Source organism: Canis lupus, chromosome 15 (genome assembly GCF_011100685.1).
Source record: "Canis lupus familiaris isolate Mischka breed German Shepherd chromosome 15, alternate assembly UU_Cfam_GSD_1.0, whole genome shotgun sequence".
Classification (NCBI taxonomy): Eukaryota; Metazoa; Chordata; class Mammalia; order Carnivora; family Canidae; genus Canis; species Canis lupus.
Genome location: NC_049236.1, coordinates 45,970,956 through 45,989,758, shown reverse-complemented (window position 1 = coordinate 45,989,758; position 18,803 = coordinate 45,970,956). Strand labels below are relative to the sequence as shown.

At 37.0% G+C, this 18,803-nt stretch overlaps 1 long non-coding RNA gene across 1 annotated transcript; it reads left to right on the top strand.

The window, feature by feature from the left end:
- The first annotated feature begins 2,367 nt into the window (after nt 1-2,367).
- Nucleotides 2,368-6,797, top strand: LOC119869328. Its single transcript, XR_005370838.1, has 3 exons — nt 2,368-2,506; nt 3,211-3,348; nt 6,311-6,797. It is a non-coding gene; the product is annotated as an uncharacterized LOC119869328 (long non-coding RNA).
- Nucleotides 6,798-18,803: the final 12,006 nt, after the last annotated feature.

Here is an 18,803-nt window from a genome sequence, read left to right as displayed (position 1 = left end):
TTTTGCATTTTTTTTTTTTTTTTTTAGTATTGTAAGCCTACTCCTCCCATGACATTTAAACATCTTAAAAAATGATGTGACAATACATTCTACAGTAAAATCTAATTGTGAAAGATAGCATTAAAAAGGAATCTATTCTGTAAGTATTTAATAAGACAAGGGTCCAGTTTAGCAATGAAAGCAACTGGCCTATGAAGATCATTGAACATACGTATACATGTGAACACCTGAGACCTGGGACTCCCATCAAATAGGCAGACGACCTCTAATACATGTCATTTTGTGGTTTATTGTCCCCATAGACCTTTGAGATTTCCTCTCTGGTTTCCAAACAAAGTCTTTATTCCTTCAAATTATTGGATTTGTGTGACAGCTGATGGTAGTTTAAAATAGAAGACTTTACCTTCCATGACAAAGTGGTCTATTGCAGGCTCCCAGGTGAGTGGGATTCACTGAAGAATGTTCAGGTTTCCTGTACTTACCAAAAGAAGCACTGCAACCTCAGGAACAGGGACTCACTCATCAGAGTTTGGGTCATCTGGTATGATCCAAGAATCATTTTTTGGTTTGAAATAAATATATTCCTCTTTTTCTTTTTTCTCTCTGTGACTATAGGATGACTACTGGATCTTTATTTAAATCTATAGTATTATCAAATGAATTAAGAACATATGCTTTGAAGTTCTTAAAACTTTGTGTAACCTTGGACATCTAACCTCGCCAAGTCTCAGTTTTCTATTCTATAAAATGGGCTAATAATTGTACTTATCACATAGCAATAGATGAGGTAATGTATTTAAATGCTTCACACAGTGCCTGACACATAGTAAGAAATCAATCAATGTTGGGTGTTATTATTAACCACTGATACCCTTGATTTATAAATAAAATAATTAAGGTTTAAAAATATTGAATAATGCTTGACTGCAGCCACAAATTACAAAGCCTGACCCAACTCCTTTGTCAACTTTGAAGGAACAAAATGGTTTCTAACAGATCTGTGAAATCTGTTTCTCTGGTTTATCTTCAGGGATTGTAAAGTCTATAACTTGACTGTTCAGTTTTCTCTTTTTATCTGCAATAATTAAGTCACACCTCACACAGTTTATTTGAACTACTTTATATCCCAAATCCTTGGGTTGCCCCATAAAATCAGAGAATAATTTCAGCTTTTTAGCAGTGTTTTAGAAATAAGTCACAGAAATTTGCCTATTTGATAATAGCTATTTTATGATTCATGATATATTTCTGCATGAGTGGGAGGAAGAGACTATTACTGGGAAGAGACTCTCCTACAGTAATTAAGTTTGCATCCAAGGATGATTTTTAAAAATCCCAACATCCAGGCTGCATCCCAAATAACTCAACAGACTTTCTGGGTATGGGATCAGGCTTTACTTTTAAAGCTTTTCATGTGTTCCCATATGCAGTTAAAGTTGGGACCCACTCTAGTGATGGCTTTACACTTTAGCAAGTCATCAGGATTATGGGGAACCCTAGGGCCTTAACCTCAGAGATTCTGTATTCAATAGGTCTAGGGCTAACACCTGGGGGATTTTCACTTTTAACCAGAATCCCCATATATCCTCCTCCCCTTGGTGATTCTGGCTGAGTAGTCTTAGGACCACATTTTGGAAAACCCTGGTATTGACAAGTAATCTATTTAAACGATTCCATTTTAAATTCATAAAGTTCTTTTTTTTTTTTTTTAAAAGTTTATTTCTTCTTCTTTTTTTAATTTTTTTTTATTTTTTTTTTTATTTATGATAGTCACAGAGAGAGAGAGAGAGGCAGAGACACAGGCAGAGGGAGAAGCAGGCTCCATGCACCGGGAGCCTGATGTGGGATTCGATCCCGGGTCTCCAGGATCGCGCCCTGGGCCAAAGGCAGGCGCCAAACCGCTGCGCCACCCAGGGATCCCTAAATTCATAAAGTTCTAAACCAGTGTAAAATTCTCATGAACAATACACATTCAGTCTTATCCAAGTCACCACATGTGGAACTTCACTTTGCTTTCAGAAGTGTGGTAAAATTTAAAATTAGCACCTTACAGTTTTGAGTTTGACTTTTTGTGCATCATTGTGAAGCTGCCTTAATTCACCAGACAAGAGGCAAGGAACTGCTTTTGACTGCTGAGATGAATCTGGGAAGGTTTCCGGAGACTAGGTTTGCTCTCATTGCTGGATTTACCCCCAGGTTTCAGCCTATTGTTGTAGCTAAATTTATTAAACTTTAAAAATAAGCTTTTATTAGAATTTTCTTTGTCTTTTAGGTTTTTAGCCATCTACTGAGATTTCTATAACTTTACCGTGGTTTCACTAAATGAAAACCTTTCTAATGAAACTCGTATGAGGCTGCTACATTTAATGTCAGACTTCCTGTTTGCTTTGTAATAAAATACAACTAAAATTTGCACGTGTTTAATTTTTCTCAAGTTCCCTTTCAGCTTCTTGGACTTGACATTCCTTGGAGACACACCATGTGTTCTTCTTGTGAAATCTGAGCTGTAAGCATACTCTGTGTTTAACCCCTGCCATAGACCCCAGTATAAATTGTTCTTGGGAAAGAACAATTTATAAAATGGGAAATAACTTTTATAAATCTTTCTTTCATTTTCATTGAGGTTTAACCCAAGTATACTAAGTATACTAAGTACCCACCCTCCCAAAAAGAAAAAAACAATATTGTTGGAGCTCTTAATGTTTTGTGGACAAAAAGGTATATTCACTAAACAGCACCAAATATAGAGTACTGTAAATTGGCTCTTAAAAGAATTAGGGTAATTACTAATTAACATGGCAATGTGATGATATCATGGGCCCTTCTGAAGCAGGCAACCTTATAATTTATGGCCTGTGGGCCTAGCATTTGGTAATTTGAAAATGATAAGGCTGATTGAGAATAGCCATTTCTTTTTATTTTTTAAATTTTTTTAAAGATTTTATTTATTTATTCATGACACACACACAGAGAGAGAGAGAGAGAGAGAGAGAGGCAGAGACACAGCCAGAGGGAGAAGCAGGCTCCATGCAGGGAATCCCATGTGGGACTCAATCCTGGGACTCCAGGGTCATGCCCTGAGTTGAAGGCAGGAGCCCAACCGCTGAGCCACCCAGGCATCCCAAGAATAGCCATTTCAACTCTTATCCTTGATAGTTGACTTTAAGCCCTGGTTACTTAAACAGCTGCTTTTATCTCTGCCATTCACAGTTACTCTCAGTGTCTAGGGCCGAGGTGTCCTGGTAAGAATCAGCATCTAGACCAGGAGTGATGTGTAACTCTGAAACACAAATCTTCCTGGTGACTCACCAGTCCAGGACCAAGGAGAAGATGCCCCACTGAACTCAGGTATGGTTCTGCCATTTCAGGGAAAATCTGGCTGTGCCCAGAATATACAGGCATACCTTGGAGATACTGCAGGTTTGTTTCCAGACCACTGCAGTAAAGCAGATATCACAGTAGAGCAAGTCCAATGAATTTTTTGGTTTGTCAGTGCATATAAAAGTTATATTTACAAACTTTAGCCTACTAATTGCATAGTAGAATTATGTCTAAAACAACAGTAAATATACCTTAATCTAAGAATATTTTATTGTTGGGGTGCCTGTGTGGCTTGGTTGGCTCAGGTTGTGATCTCAGGGTCATGAGATTGAGCCCTATATCATGCTCCATGCTGGGTGTGGTGCCTGTTTGAGATTCTCTCTTTCCCTCTTCCTCTGCATCCCCCCCCCTTCATGCTTTTTTATTTTGTCTGAATTTTTTTTAATTGTTGAAAAGCATTAATCATCATTTGAGCTTTCAGTGTCTAATAGTCTTCTTGTGGGTAGAGAGTCTGGCTTCCATGCTGATAGCTGCTGGAAGGTTGGGGTAGCTGTGGCAGCTTCTTAAAATAGGACAACAGTGAAGTTTGCTGCATCATCAATGGACTCTTCCCTTCATGAATGATTTCTCTGTAGTATGTGATGCTGTTTGATACCATTTTACCCATAGTAGAATTTCTTTCAAAATAGGAACAGTTCTCTCAACCCCTGCTGCAGTTCTATCAACTGTTTATGGACTATTCTAATCCTTTGTTGTCATTTTAACAACCTGCAGAGCATCTTCACCAGGAGTAGATTCCATCTCAAGAAACCAATTTCTTTGCTCACTCATAAGAAGCAACTCCTCGTCTGTTACGGTTTCATTAGGAGATCACAGCAATTTAGTCAAATTTTTAGACTCCACTCCTAATTCTGGTTCTCTTGCTATTTCTGCCACATCTGTAGTTACTTCCTCCACTAAAGTCTTGAATCCTGCAAAATCATCCTTGAGAGTTAGAATCGACTTCTTCCAAACTCCTGTTCATACTAATATTTTCACTTCTTTCCATGAATCAACAATGTTCTTAATGATATCAGGAATGGTGAATCCTTTCCAGAAGATCTTCAATTGACTTTGCACAGATCTATCAAAGGCAGCTATCTATCTATGGCAGCTACAGCCTTAAACAATGGGGATTTCTTAAATAATAAGACTTGAAAGTTGAACTTACTCATTGACCTATAGGCTGCAGAATGGATGCTGTGTTAGCAGGCATGAAACAACATTCATCTCACTGTCCATCAACCTCAGGTTGGCTGACCAGGTACAAAATATGTCAAAGAGCAGTCATTTTTTGAAAGGAATCTTTTTTTCTGAGCATTAGTTCTCAACAGTGGGCTTAAAATATTCAGGAAATCATGCTGTAAACAGATGTGCTGACATTCAGGCTCTGTTGTTTCATTTATAGAGTACAGGTAGAGTGGATTTAGCATAAAATTTAGTGGATTTAGTATAATCTTCTTAAGAGCCCTAGGAATTTTGGCTTCAACTTGAAGTCACCAGCTGTATTTGCCCCTAACAAGAGTCAGCCTATGCTTTGAAGCTTTGAAGCTAGACATTGACTTTACCTCTCTAGCTATGAAAGTTCTAGATGGCATATTCTTCCAATAGAAAGCTATTTCATCCACATTGAAAATCAGTTGTTTAGTGTAGCCACCTTCATGAATTATCTTAGGTGGATCTTTTGCGTAACTTGCTGCAGCTTCTCCATTAATACTTGCTGTTTTATCTTGCACTTTGATGTTATGGAGATGGTTACTTTCCTTAAACTTAATGAACCGGCCTTTGGTTTCAATTTTAAAATAGTTGTATCTCAGGAAATAGGGAGACCCGAGGAGAGAGAAAGAAATGGGGGAACAACTGGTTGGTGTAGTAGTCAGAACAAACACAATATTTGTTGATTAAGTTTGCTGTCTTATATGGAAGTGTTTTGTGGTTCCTCCAAACAATTACAGTAGTAATAAATATCACTGATCACAGATCATTGTACAAATATAATAATGAAAAAATTTAAAATACCAAAATGTGACACAGAGATCTGAAGTGAGCTAATGCTATTGGAAAAATGGCACTGGTGGACTTGCCCCATGCAGGGTTGCCACAGACCTTCAATTTGGAAAAAAAAAAAAAATGCAGTATCAATGAGATCACAATAAAGTGAAGGGCAGTTAAACAAGGTATGCCTGTATCACATTAGTGAATATTTAGCTTTATAATGAGAGGAGTTGGGTAGAGGGAGACTTTTTTTTTTTTAATTTTTTTTTTTAATTTATTTATTCATGATAGTCACAGAGAGAGAGAGAGAGAGAGAGAGAGAGGCAGAGACACAGGCAGAGGGAGAAGCAGGCTCCACGCACCGGGGGCCTGACGTGGGATTCGATCCCGGGTCTCCAGGATCGCGCCCTGGGCCAAAGGCAGGCGCCAAACCGCTGCGCCACCCAGGGATCCCCGGGTAGAGGGAGACTTAACCTTCAGTGCATCCATTCATTCGACAAACATTTTAGGTCACTTACTGGATGCCAGATTTGCTTGGGCATTGGCAATATAGTGGAGAAATATAAAGCAGTAAAGAAGAAGAGAAAAAATGGTTGGAGGGGTAGGTGTTATAATTTTAAAACTAAAAATCAAAGAAGGTCTTACTGAGAAAGTGACATTTGAATAATGTCCTGTGAGAGGAGACAGAGTCATTTGGAGAAAGTAGTCTAGGCCGAGAAAAGAGTAGATGCAAGAGTCCTGAAACAGAGAGTACCAAGCTAGTCAGAGGCCAGGGATCTGGGTTGTTAGGGTTAGGTGGACTATAACACTGGTTGGAGCTAACCAAGTATACCCAATTAGCCACTAGTTAAAAATGGTTACTTGCTAGGCTTGGAAATGGAGGCCCCTCCTAACTGCCCATTTCTCCTCATCTTCCTCTGCTCCTCCTCCACCCCTCTTTTTTCTTGTCTTTCAGACTTGTTATCCTCTGTTGAAAGTTTTCTTCTTATGGATCTCTGAGTAAGGAGACTAAAGATTCAGAATTAAATGGTCATGGTCTTGTCCTCAAAGGGAACATTCCAAAAGATGATTCTGACATCTTCTAACAATATATGAAGACACTTCTAACCACATGAAAAGCACAGGAGATAATTGCATTTGATAACTCAGCTTTATAGTAAAAATTAAAAATGTCAATTTGTGGTAGAGGATTGGCCTGTATTCTGATCTGGTGAGGAAGGGTTTAAGCTGGTTTGGACATCTCTAGGAGGTTCTGTGGTGGTGCAGGAAGCAATATTTGGGCCTTGGCTTCAGACAGATGTTGAATTTGAACCCTAGTTGTGAAATTTTCTGAACTGCAGTTTTTTCATTGTCCTTGAGATTTTTCATGAGGTTTAAAAATATGGCAAATAAGTGCATCAAGGTGGCTCAGTTGGTTAAGTGTGTAACTCTTGATTTCAGCTCAGGTCATGATCTCAGGGTTATGAGATGGAGCCCCATGTTGGGCTCCACACTCAGTGGGGACTCTGCTTGAGATTCCCTCCCTCTGCTCCTCTCCCCACTTTTTACACTTGTACTCTCTCAAATAAATAAATAAATAAATAAATCTTTAAAATAATAAATATATGGCAAATACCTTGTTCATAATTGGAGGCCAATAAATTTTAGGAGTGTCTTTATAAATGTTTAGGTATAAATAGTGAAAGAAGTCCAGCAGAGGAAGAAAAGAGAGAAGGAAGTGAAGGGATGTCTTTTAGGAGAAAAGAGAGAGGAGCATATTTGTAGGCTGAAGGCAAGAAGCCAGTGGAGACTAAAAAGGTGAGAGGTCATGCCTTTTCACTTTCACACATTCCTACAGGGACACTGTTGTCATCACTTCCTTATAGAGCTGCCTCTGTGCCTCATGGCTGGTGAGGCAGTCATGAATAGAAGTGGGGTGGAGTGAGTGACAGGGGCTACTGGGATCCTGGTAGCCCATGTTTGTCAATAATTACCTTCTGGGTGTGGGTTCAGTAGCTGACAACAACCGTGGGTTTAACTAAAGTGATTTATGGCCTGATCTGTCATGGGAAAGAATTAGTGCAGGTCAACCTTGGTGAAGAGGAGACTTTCAGTTTGACCCCTTTGAACCTTGATAGCTGTGGAAAGATGTCACCAGCCCTCTTACAAGGAAATGAGAGAATGGATATAAAGCCCAAATGCAACATCTGGCACATAGGAGATGTTTAATCAATGACTGCTGTCTATTATGACAACTGCCCAGTAACATAGTGTATATATATATTTAAAGTATTATTGGCTTTATTCTAAATGTGGTATAATCTTAATGCATTTCAGCATCAGGTAGTATTTCACGAGAATAAAATTATTATAGATAGAAATAGAAAATAATAATTCATCTCAATAGTTTTAGGCCTATGAGAGAGAAATGTATGTAAAACCAAAGCACACAGGTGACATTTGCTTAGAAGAAAAAATGATTCTTCTATCAGAAGCAACTCATGGCTTCCTTTGATTCTAGCCTCTCAAAATAAAAATGTAACTCTTTCATTTATCCTTTGGTGTCTTAAAAAATACAAATTGGGGATCTCTGTGTGGCTCAGTGGTTTAGTGCCTGCCTTCAGCCCAGGGCGTGATCCCGGAGTCCTGGGATCGAGTCCCATATCAGGCTCCCTGCATGGAGCCTGCTTCTCCCTCTGCCTGTGTCTCTGCCTTTCTCTCTCTCTGTGTGTCTCTCATGAATAAATAAAATATTTTAAAAAATACTAAAATTGGTTTAAAGTGTAGTTCATCATCACTCATGAAATGAAAAGCTGCTGCCTCTTACACTAGATAAAATGGTCCCATCCCATAATCATGTACATATGGGGATGGAAATGAAATCCAGAAAAAGAAATACAACCTATTATACTTGAGAATTGTGTGTCACTGGAAATCCAGTTAGGACAAGCTGACTTCATTCTCTTTGGCCAAAAAGATCATGCTACTTAACAGGGGGAAAAAAGGAAATTTGAGAAAACAATTCAAGCTTTTCCTCTGTACTCTAAAATTCACGCATTTGTATACAAGAAACTTTTGTGTTATTTTATCGTTTCTTACTATATACTAGTTGCTTCAATATATTTCCCACATGAACACACAAAACAATCTCATTAGAAAAAAATCATTATCCTCATTTTCAGATGAGAAAAGGGTTTAGAATATCTGTCTTGCACCAGCTAGAATCATGCATAGCACCAGAGATGAGATGTGAGCTTGAATCTTGTCCATTATGCCAAAAATAGGTATTCTTTCTACCTTATCACTTTGTTGTACATGCTTAAATGTTTTCTCTTCTCTTTCTACTTGGCTTCTACCTACTGTCTCTTCTGTCCCACTAATATGTTCTTGCATTCCAATCTTGTGTAACACCTCTGCCATCTACTGCCCCAGTATCCCTTCTGTAAAGATGTCTAGGAGTCAAGGCAGTTATTTACGAAAGATACTGCCAAGTAGTAAGTTCCTCTATGGTCATGTAGTATGTTCCTCTAGGGTCATATGGAGTATGGATTCTTGGATCCATATTGTGGGCATTATCTGAAAATTTGTTAGGCCTTCAAATTTAGACAATAAAATGGCAATAAATGTTGGTGATAAATATTAACAAAATATCTCAGTTTTATGGGAAGCACTGAGGGGTTCCTATACAGTGAAAATCATAATTTTTAAGGAGTTGCATCAGATCCAACTCTATTTGTTTCCCTAGACATTCCTATCTCATATTTGTGAATTAGATGTTTTTCAGTAGTTTGTTTTGTAAAAAAAAGTCATGTTTTCACCCTGATTAATTCAGACCCACTGTAGGATGCTCATCAGAACTTAGAACTCAGTTCAGAGTAGATTGTCATGATGAGCACTTTTATTTTATTTTATTTATTTGTGTGCAATATGGATCTTCATGCTAATGATGAAAATTTATATTCTAGCATGTACTGAATATCTTTGTACATGTTTTTATAGCTTAATGGTCATAGAAAGCTGTCCTCTGCTACTCCTGTCACTGAGAACCCATTACTATCTGGTACAATAAGAAGGGAGGGCTGTTAATAGCAGCCATTTCATATTTCACAAAGTTTAGAGGTTGGCTATAGATGGTTCCATTTTGTCTTTGAAAGATGCTGATTAAACCGAGAAATTACTTTGGCTGTCTGATTGATTCTCATTTGTGGATGGTTAGAAGGCAAGTTTCTATACCTTTAAGAATTGGAAGTCATCATGTCTGTCTCTGGTTTTGCCTCAGCTTCCGCAGACAATATAGAGACGTACAGAGAGCATACTCCCTCCCAGTTCAGAGTTATTTATGACAACTTAAAATCCACAACTTGAAAAGTCTTGAAAGTGTGTATTCTCTTAGAGAATATGAACATTTGACTTTTCTTTCTGGAAGAAATAAAAGATGAAAACAATGTTATTTCAATCTGCACCATGGGTTTAATTACTTAGGAGCCTTCTCCTGTACTTCTGGCCTATTTGGCAATCCACATCCGTGAATCATCCGAAAAACAAGTGGGCAAGCAATTATAAGTGACTTTGAAAAACAAAGATAGGATTGTGAAGCATTTGTTCTACATATATTTTTATTTCAGTGTAAAATTTCCTAGCACTGTCATATGTAAAAATGATGTAAGAAATGTCATTTTTTTTGTTTTTAATGATTAATTCTGTGCATTTCACATATTTTATAAACATTCTGTGTGGGCTACTTAAACATGATAGAGAATTGTTGTATGAGGAATATTGTTTTTCTAGTTCTTTTTGTGTGTTCTCCCTACCCCATCAAATGTAACCACAGCAGTAACTGCATGTAATTAACTATAGTCTACTAAGGGGCACACTAAATGCATATCCTCAGATTTTAATGGACATTTAATGTAATCTATTCCAAAGAGTGGAAATATTTACAGAAGTTGGTTCTCACCTTTCTTGAATGATAAAGGAAAAATCCATTTAGCAGATTAAAAAAGTATACTTTGCAAATATGAGTCTATAAAATCAGACTGATGGATCAATGGATGAATTAGCGTCAAACCACAAATATCTAAGCAACGTACATAGATTTTTCTGCTGTTGCAGACATTTCCACTGGTCAGGTGAAGGCTGTAAATCAGGTTTCCTCTGTTAGCTTTGGTTGCCTCTTTCCTTTTGATTTTGTAATCCCCAGAGATCTAAGCTTTATAACCGATGTATCCTAAAACTCTCCACAATAGGTTTCTCTTTAATATATAACAAATATTAATTGACCACAGAGAAAAATCCAAGACATTGTCATGGATTAATATTCAATATGTATGGCTAAAAAAATTCAAAAAATTATTGGTAAGTATTCCCCTGTACACAGAGAATGGAAATGAGCCAAAACCCGGGGACAATTACTAGATTCCTTCCCTTTCTCCCTGTCTCTTTTTTAAAAAGATTTTATTTATTTATTCATGAGAGGCAGAGACATAGGCAGAGGGATAAGGAGGCTCCCTTATCCCGGTAGGGAGCCCAATGCAGGACTTGATCCTAGGACCCTGGAATCATGACCTGAGCTGAAGGCAGATGCTCAACCACTGAGCCACCCAGGTACCTACCCCCTTTTTCTTCTTTTCTTTCCTCTTCTCATCTTTCCTCTTCTCTTTTCTTTTTCTTTCTTTCCTTCCTTCCTTCTTTCTTTGTACATACATTGAAATACACTTTATGGTAGATGTTGTTCAAGCAATCAAAAAATAAGAATTTATTTTAAATGAGTAAGTCAAATCAGTTTTAAAATTCCTTTTGAGCTTATTCTCTCTTATCTGTGCTCTAAATGGTATACAGCCTAAAAGGTGTTCAAGCAATATAAAGAAATGATTCCAAATATATTGTAAATGCTGCAGTAGACTGAAGGTAGTTAAGGATTTTTTTGAGTTTATAGATTGAAGAGAAAAAAAGGACAAGAATTTTTGGTGAAAACATAAGTAGAAATTTTCCAAGAGTGCATTTTGAAGGAAGAATTAAAATAAGTGTGAATGAGTTGGGATCGTTGCCAGATACTGACAGCTGAAATGTAGTGTGCTCACTATTTGCCAGCAATTATTCTAACTACATTAGATGCCATTGTAAAATGGCTCAGTGAGGTAGCTTGTACCAGCTGCCCTTTACAGGTGCTGAAATCTTAAGTCATTTGCTGGTGAGACTTGTAGAATAGAATGGAAACCTGGGGACAGGTCATCCTGCTTCCAAGAGGCAGTCTGGTAATCGCTGTGCCATGCTGCTTGCAGGTGACATTGCAGGGAACTGGAGGGCAAATTGTATCAAGGAATCTAACTTATCCTGTACTACTAGTGTTTTCCTTTTAAAGTCTGAAGCTTTGGTCTTCAAAACAAGGCCAAAGGCCTTTATATCTGCATTATAGACTTTCGTGTTGGGGCCTTGGGATGTAGTTAAAGGTGACTGATTGACTATATATATATTTTTTTACCTCTTCCTCCTGAGACCAGTTGAGTGGTAGTAAAGAAGTAAAAATCATATAGACCCAAACAGACAGAAAGCCATAATATGAGAAGGGGAGTGTTAATGAAAAAAGTGTTGATGTTCCTGGCAGAGCCATTGGAGGTTAAGATTCTGAAAGAGGGCACTACTGAAAATACAAAGATTATTTGAAAGTCAGTATTCAGAATCCAAAATGCAGGCAGGAAGGCAGGCATCTAGCATTTTAACTGAAAACCAGCGTGTTCTTTTGTGGAGAGTTTAACTTCAGAGGCTGAAGATTCAGACACTACATTCTCTCTGCTCTTCTCTACTCATGGAACACCTGCAGGACGAGTCTGTTTCCCCCACCCCCAAAAGGGGGATCAGAAAGCACTTTTTTTGGAGATATTAAAAGTCCTCAAAAATAAATGGCAAATTGAGGCAGTTTTATTTTCCAAGTGTAAGTTATAATTATATATATATATATATATATATATATATATATACCTGTGAGGTGGGAAATACACATATCCTGACCATTCTTCCATGGGGATACTGAGATGTTCAGTCTCTGCACATTCCCCTTGAATCTGGGAACCAGTGTGATTGCTGTGAACCAGTATGGCTAAAGTGATGTTCTGCAACTGCTGGAGCTAGACAATAAAAGGGATATAGCTTTATAGCTTTTACCTGGAGACCTTTCTCTCTCTCTCAGTTCACATACTTTAGGAGCCCTGAGCCAACATGTAGGATGTCTGGCTTTCCCGAAACTGCCACGCTGGAGAGATTACTTGGAGAGATTGCACAGAGATAGACACCTGTCTGAGGATCCCTAAGTATTGCAGTTCCCAGCCCTTGAGCTGCTCTAGATGATGCCAAGTAGAGCAGAGACCAGATGTCCCTGATGAGCACTGCTCCAAGTCCAGATTCATAAGAAAAATAAATGTTGCTTTTGTCATAAGCCACTACATTTTGGGATGGCTTGGTATGCAGCATTAGGTAACTGGAATACCCACACACTGACATGGGGGGCTCTTAGAATGGCGTAAGTGGAAGTTCTACTCCAGAACACCCTAAAGTTCTAGTTAATGATTTTCATTTGTAATCAGAGAATTTCCAATCATATCTTTGGTGCCTTAGTGTCTTATTGTTAAAGACAAATGGACAGTCATGGACTAGTGTCCACTGTCAGCTTCTTTTCAAAAACAGAGACAAGAATAAACATGAAATGAACCCAAAGAAACAAAGGTAATTCAGGAATGACAAGGAACATTTCACTCTGCATATTCAGAAATAGGCAAAGATTATTATACTCAGAAAACAATAAAAGGAAGCTATGGAGAAGTAGAAATTAGAAAAAGAGAAGTTTTGCAAGTTTGATATGTAATTGCTGAAATAGAGAATTATGTAAATAGCTGGAAGTTAGTCAAAGAACCCTCCTAGAGAGTGAAAAAAGGAGAAAAAGACATTTAGAAAAACAATGAAAGACCAGAGTATATCTTTAATGTCTAACATTTGTATGAAAGGAGTTACAGAGATAGAGAACAGATAAAACAAAATTAGGAAATCATCACAAAAGTAATAGAATAATACTTCTAAAAATGGATGGATATGGGTCCAAGTGAGTTCCCAGTAGCATGACTGAAAAAAGATTCACTCCAAACCACCTAATGATGGACCAGGGATACAGGAGAAGATTCTAAAACTTTCCATAGAGGAAAAATAAAATCACCTCATTCATAAAGGCATAAGCATCAGAGTGTGCTTTTTGACTAAAAGTGACTTCCCACTTACTAATCCATATCTGGTCATTTGATCAATATAGAACGTTAGCTAAAATAAAGACACTTTTGCATATGTGAGGATTCATGCACTCATGCATTCTTTGAAAGTGTCCAGTGAATGTTTTTCATCACAGTGAAGAAACAAATCAAGAACAGGAATGCTTTTCAAGAAACAGTGAATACAACTCAAAAGAGCAATAAAAAGAGTGTTCAAGATGATGCCTGGGCAGCAATCATGGGATTAGATCAGAGCGGAGCAAGAGGATTGGGGGCTCCAGGAAGAAGATGGCCTGGAAATAAGGGGGGCTTGATAGAACATATGATGTAATACTGCATGGAGAGTATGAGTGGGGAGAGCACATAGCAGATATGGTGGAGCATTTGGGAAAAAATGAAGATATGTGTATTGAAAATTATGTAAATCAAGAAGCAAGGCAACTATTAAATTCAGGAAAAGGAATAAAGTATAAGAAAGACAATGAAAAAAAAAGACAATGTAATCATTTAATAAAATGCTTTTATATTACTTGACAGTGAATAGTATTTACATGGTTAATTTTGTAAACATCAATTATTCATTTAACTAAAATAGTAAAATAATTATATTAGAAGGAGGAGGAAGGAAGATAGTGGTATAAGAGCACTCAGTCCTTTTCTATCATAATAGGAAATCAATAGTTACAGTGTAAAATTGATTAATCAAGAACTAGTCAAAGAATTAGATTACTTAAAGAAATGGAGACATTTTCCAGGAAAAATAGCTAGAAGGGTTACAGTGGTAGAAGAGAATGAGATCAGGTTTTGGACTAGGTCAGGAACTGCTGTTTTTCATTAGAAGTAGAACAACAATATATATTAGTTTACCCGTGACAGTTCTGGTTTATGCTTCATGTTCCATATTCCATTTTCCATTTGGTTTGATATTGTGCCAGACAAAAGTGTCCCAAGTTGGATAAGAAATTGTATGATCACTTTCATTATAAACATTTTGGTTTAACTTGATATTTTAAAAAGATGTAGGTATACTTTTGTTATAGAAAATAAAGGTTTAAAAATAGAAAAAAAGGTTATTGGTTTGTGATCTTGTCTTTGCTTAGAGGGAGTGATGAAAGCTTGGAAGCATGTATGATATTGATTGAGATGGTGGAGGATGGGAAAGGCAGCACTGACAGGGAACTTACTTTACCTCCTTGCTGTCCTACTGTGGACAGTGCTACAAATATGTCATCTTCTCATCCGATGCTAACAGGATGGACTCCTGGGCCAACTTAGCACTATTTCAAGAAGGCAGACAATAGTTGGAAAACAAAGACTTGAGAACTTTGGGAATATCAAAATAAATCCTGGCACAAGAAATGAATGCCATGTTGAGAGTAGGGAAACATAATTGATGTGTCGCGTGAACTTTGGAGTAAAGAGGCAGAAACCTAAATCATTTCAACCTGGATTTTAGCATCCATATGCTGGTGTGAAGAGGGCTGGAGAGAGGATGAGACTTATGTTTGTTCCCTTCCCCACACACTGGACCTTGAAGAATGCTGCTATTAACATGTAAATAGTTGGAAATGCCTTTATCCCAAATTCCTACACACTAAACTAATTTTCCTTGGGGTGGAAGAGGTGAGGTGGATGCAAAGTGGCAGCCTAACCTGTTGCTTGAAATTAGCAATGGATTTTATGCCAGCCTCAAATTCTGTTAGAGGACTCTTTATGGAGCCGGATTAGACCAAGTCTGTCAGGCACCATTTTCTTCTGCTTCTGGAAAATATAGTTTAGATGTACTTTCATTTATTCAAGCTCTTAGTGGAGATGGTTTTTTCTTAATCTTCAAATAGTTTAAAGGAGGAAGAGATCCCAAAGCCACCTACTTCTACTTTCTACTGAGAAGAAAAAGCAAACCTTTTTGGAATATGTGAACACTTGACTGAAATCTCATAACACTTATGGGAAAAAATATACAGGAAATTTGGAAAAACAATCCAGGTTTTTCCTTTTATACTCTAAAATTCAGAAACTTGTGTGCAAGGAGCTGCCCTATTATTTTATTGGTTCTCCTTATGTATTGGTTCTTCTTATGTAGGTGTTAAATGTATACTCAACATGGAACACACACAAGAATTCTATTAAAAAATCATTATCCCCATTTGCAGATGAGAAAAGGGTTTAAAATAAGGTTTTTTTTTTTTTTTTTTTTTTTTTTGGCACCAGATAGCTTCATGCATGGGATTTGAACCCATGTCTGTGTGATTAAAAAGAAGTGTCTTTCTACTTGACCACTTTGTTGGTGTGTGTTCAAAAGGTTTTCTTTCTCTTTTTATTAGGTCTCTACCCATCATCTCTTCTTTTCCATTGATATCCTCTATCTTCCATCCAACTCCAGGCTACATCTGCTATCTACTGCAGATTTTCTACTGGTACAGGTTTCACAAAAGTTTCTAGGATGCTGGACAATTGTTGACAAAGAACACTGTCATGCAGTAAGTTCCTCTAGGCAGTGCTATTTAGACAGTGGTCTAGGCAGCATGGGCATCACATGGGAACTTGTTAGATATGGATGTTCTCAAACACTACCCCAGACCTTCTATATCAGAAACTCTGGGAGTAGGGCTTGGGTGCAACCTGTGTTTTAAAAACCTGCCCATGTAACTGTGGATCTTTCTGCCATTATAGATTAGTTTGCATTTTCAAGAATTGTATGGCCTGTTTTCTTGGTGTGGCTTATTTCACTCAGCATAGCTATTTTCAGATTCATCCATATTTTTGTGAATATCAAGTTTATTTTTATTGCTAAATAGTATTTCATTGTGTGGATATAGCAAAATTTATTCATTCACTTACCTGTTGATGGACTTTGGGGTTCTTTTCCGATTCTGGTTATTACAACTAAAGCTTCTGTAAACATTTGTGTATATATCTTTGCATGGACATATGCATTTTTTTTCACTCAGGGTAAATAAGAAGTGGAAGGCTTGAGTGGTGTGGTAGATGTAGTTTTAGTTTTTAGAAAACTGAATTTTGTTTTCCAAAATAGTTATACCATTTTGCATTCAAACCAGCTGTATATGAGTTGCATCTTTGCCTGTACTTGATGGTTAATCTTTTTTAGTTTTCATCATTCTAATGGGTAGTGATTTCTCATTTGGTTTTAGTTTATATATTTTTAACAACAAATGGTCTTTAGCATTTTTTCACCTCTTTGGTGGTGTTTGTTCAAATTATTTGAATATTTTTAAAAATTGGATCATTTATTTATTTTTGAGGTTCTTAAAAAAGGTTTATTTATTTATTTGAGAGAGAGAGAATGAGCTCAAGAGAGAGGGACAAAGTGAAAGAGAGAAGGAGAGAGAAGGTGACTCCCCTCTGAGTGCAGAGCCTGATGCAGGGCTTGATCCCAACACCCTGAGACTATGACCTGAGTTGAAATCAAGAGTTGGATGCTCAACTGACTGAGCCACCCAGGTGCCTCATTTTTATTATTGAGTTTTAAGAGTACCTTATAGATTCTAAATATAAGGCCATTATCAGATATATATTTAGCAAATATTTCTCCTAGTCTGAGATTAGCCTTTTAATTTTCATAACTGAATTTAAAAGGACAAAGATTTAAATTTTGACAAGTCATATTTATTGACTTTTTTCCTTTTTATTTGTGCTTTTTGTGTCCTCTTAAGAAATCTTCTTCAAACTCAAGGCCATGAAGATCTTTCCCTAAAATTTCTGAGAAGTTTTGTATTTAGCTCTTATATTTAATCTTTTATCTATTTTGAGTTAATTTTTGTAAATGATGTGAAGTGAGTTGAGGTTAATAGCTTTTTACATATGGCTATCCAGTAATTCCAGCAGTACTTACTGAAATAATTCTCCTTTCTTCACACTGCATTGTCTTCATCCTTTGTTGAAAATGAATTGACCATGTATGTGTGGGGTATTTCTGAATTTTATTCCATTCCAGTAATTTATTTATCTGTTTATAATAATACCCCATTGTCTTGATTACAATTACTATAAGTCTTGAAATCAAGTAGTGCTATGGGAATATCCCAGATTTGTACTCTTTTTTTTTTTAAGATTTTATTTATTTATTTATTTATTTATTTATTTATTTATTTATTTATGACAGAGAATGCGAGCAGAGGAGAGGAACAGAGAGAAAGGGAGAAGCAGACTCCCCATCAAGCAGGGAAGCCCTACCTGGGGCTCAGTCCTAGGACCCTGAGATCATGACCTGAGCCAAAGACAGATATGCAACTGACTGAGCCACCCAGGTGTCCCTCCAGATTTGTATATTTTACAAAAGATTTTGGGGGCTATTTTAGGTATGATTTCCCATGTAAATATAAAACTAAGCTTGTCAATTTCTACATAAAATGTCACTTGGATTTGGATTAGGAATAGATTGATGCTATAGTCTATTTGGTGAGAATTGATATTTGGAATAATGAGCCTTCCAATCCATAAATATGGTATATTTCTCCATTTACTGAAGCTTTCAGTGTATAAATGTTAAGTCATATACCTATGTTCTAATTTATCCCTACATCTTTTATGTTTTGATGTTATTGTAACTGATTTGTATCTTAATATCAGTTATAATTGTCTGTTGCTGTCACTTAGAAACACAGCTGATTTTTGTATATTGACTCGATACCCTGTTACCTTGTTGAATTTACTTATTCCATAATTTTTTGTAGCTTTTGTAGGATTTGCTACATAAGTGGTTATGTGTTTAAGAATAACATTTTAGGGCAGCCCGGGTGGCTCAGTGGCTTAGCGCCTGCCTTCAGCCCAGGGTGTGATCCTGGAGACCTGGGGTCAAGTTCCACATCAGGCTTCCTTCATGGAGCCTGCTTCTCCCTCTGCCTGTGTCTCTGCCACTCTTTCTCTCTGTGTCTCTTATGAATAAATAAATAAAATCTTAAAAAAAAAAGAGAATAACATTTTAGTTTTTCCTTCTACATTATTTAACTTTTCTTTTTCTTGCCTTCTTGCACAGACTGGAACCTCCAGTATGCTGATTAGAAGTGGACATTCTTGCCTTGTTACCTACTTTAGGTGAACAATATTCAGTATGATGTTAGCTGTTGGTTCTTTGTGGAAGCCCTTCAGCCGACTGAGTTATTTCTATTCTTAGTTTCCTGGGGAATTAAAAAAAAAAGTAGTAATGGAGTGAAGGTTTTTGTCAAATACTTTTTCTGTATCTATTGAGATTATCAC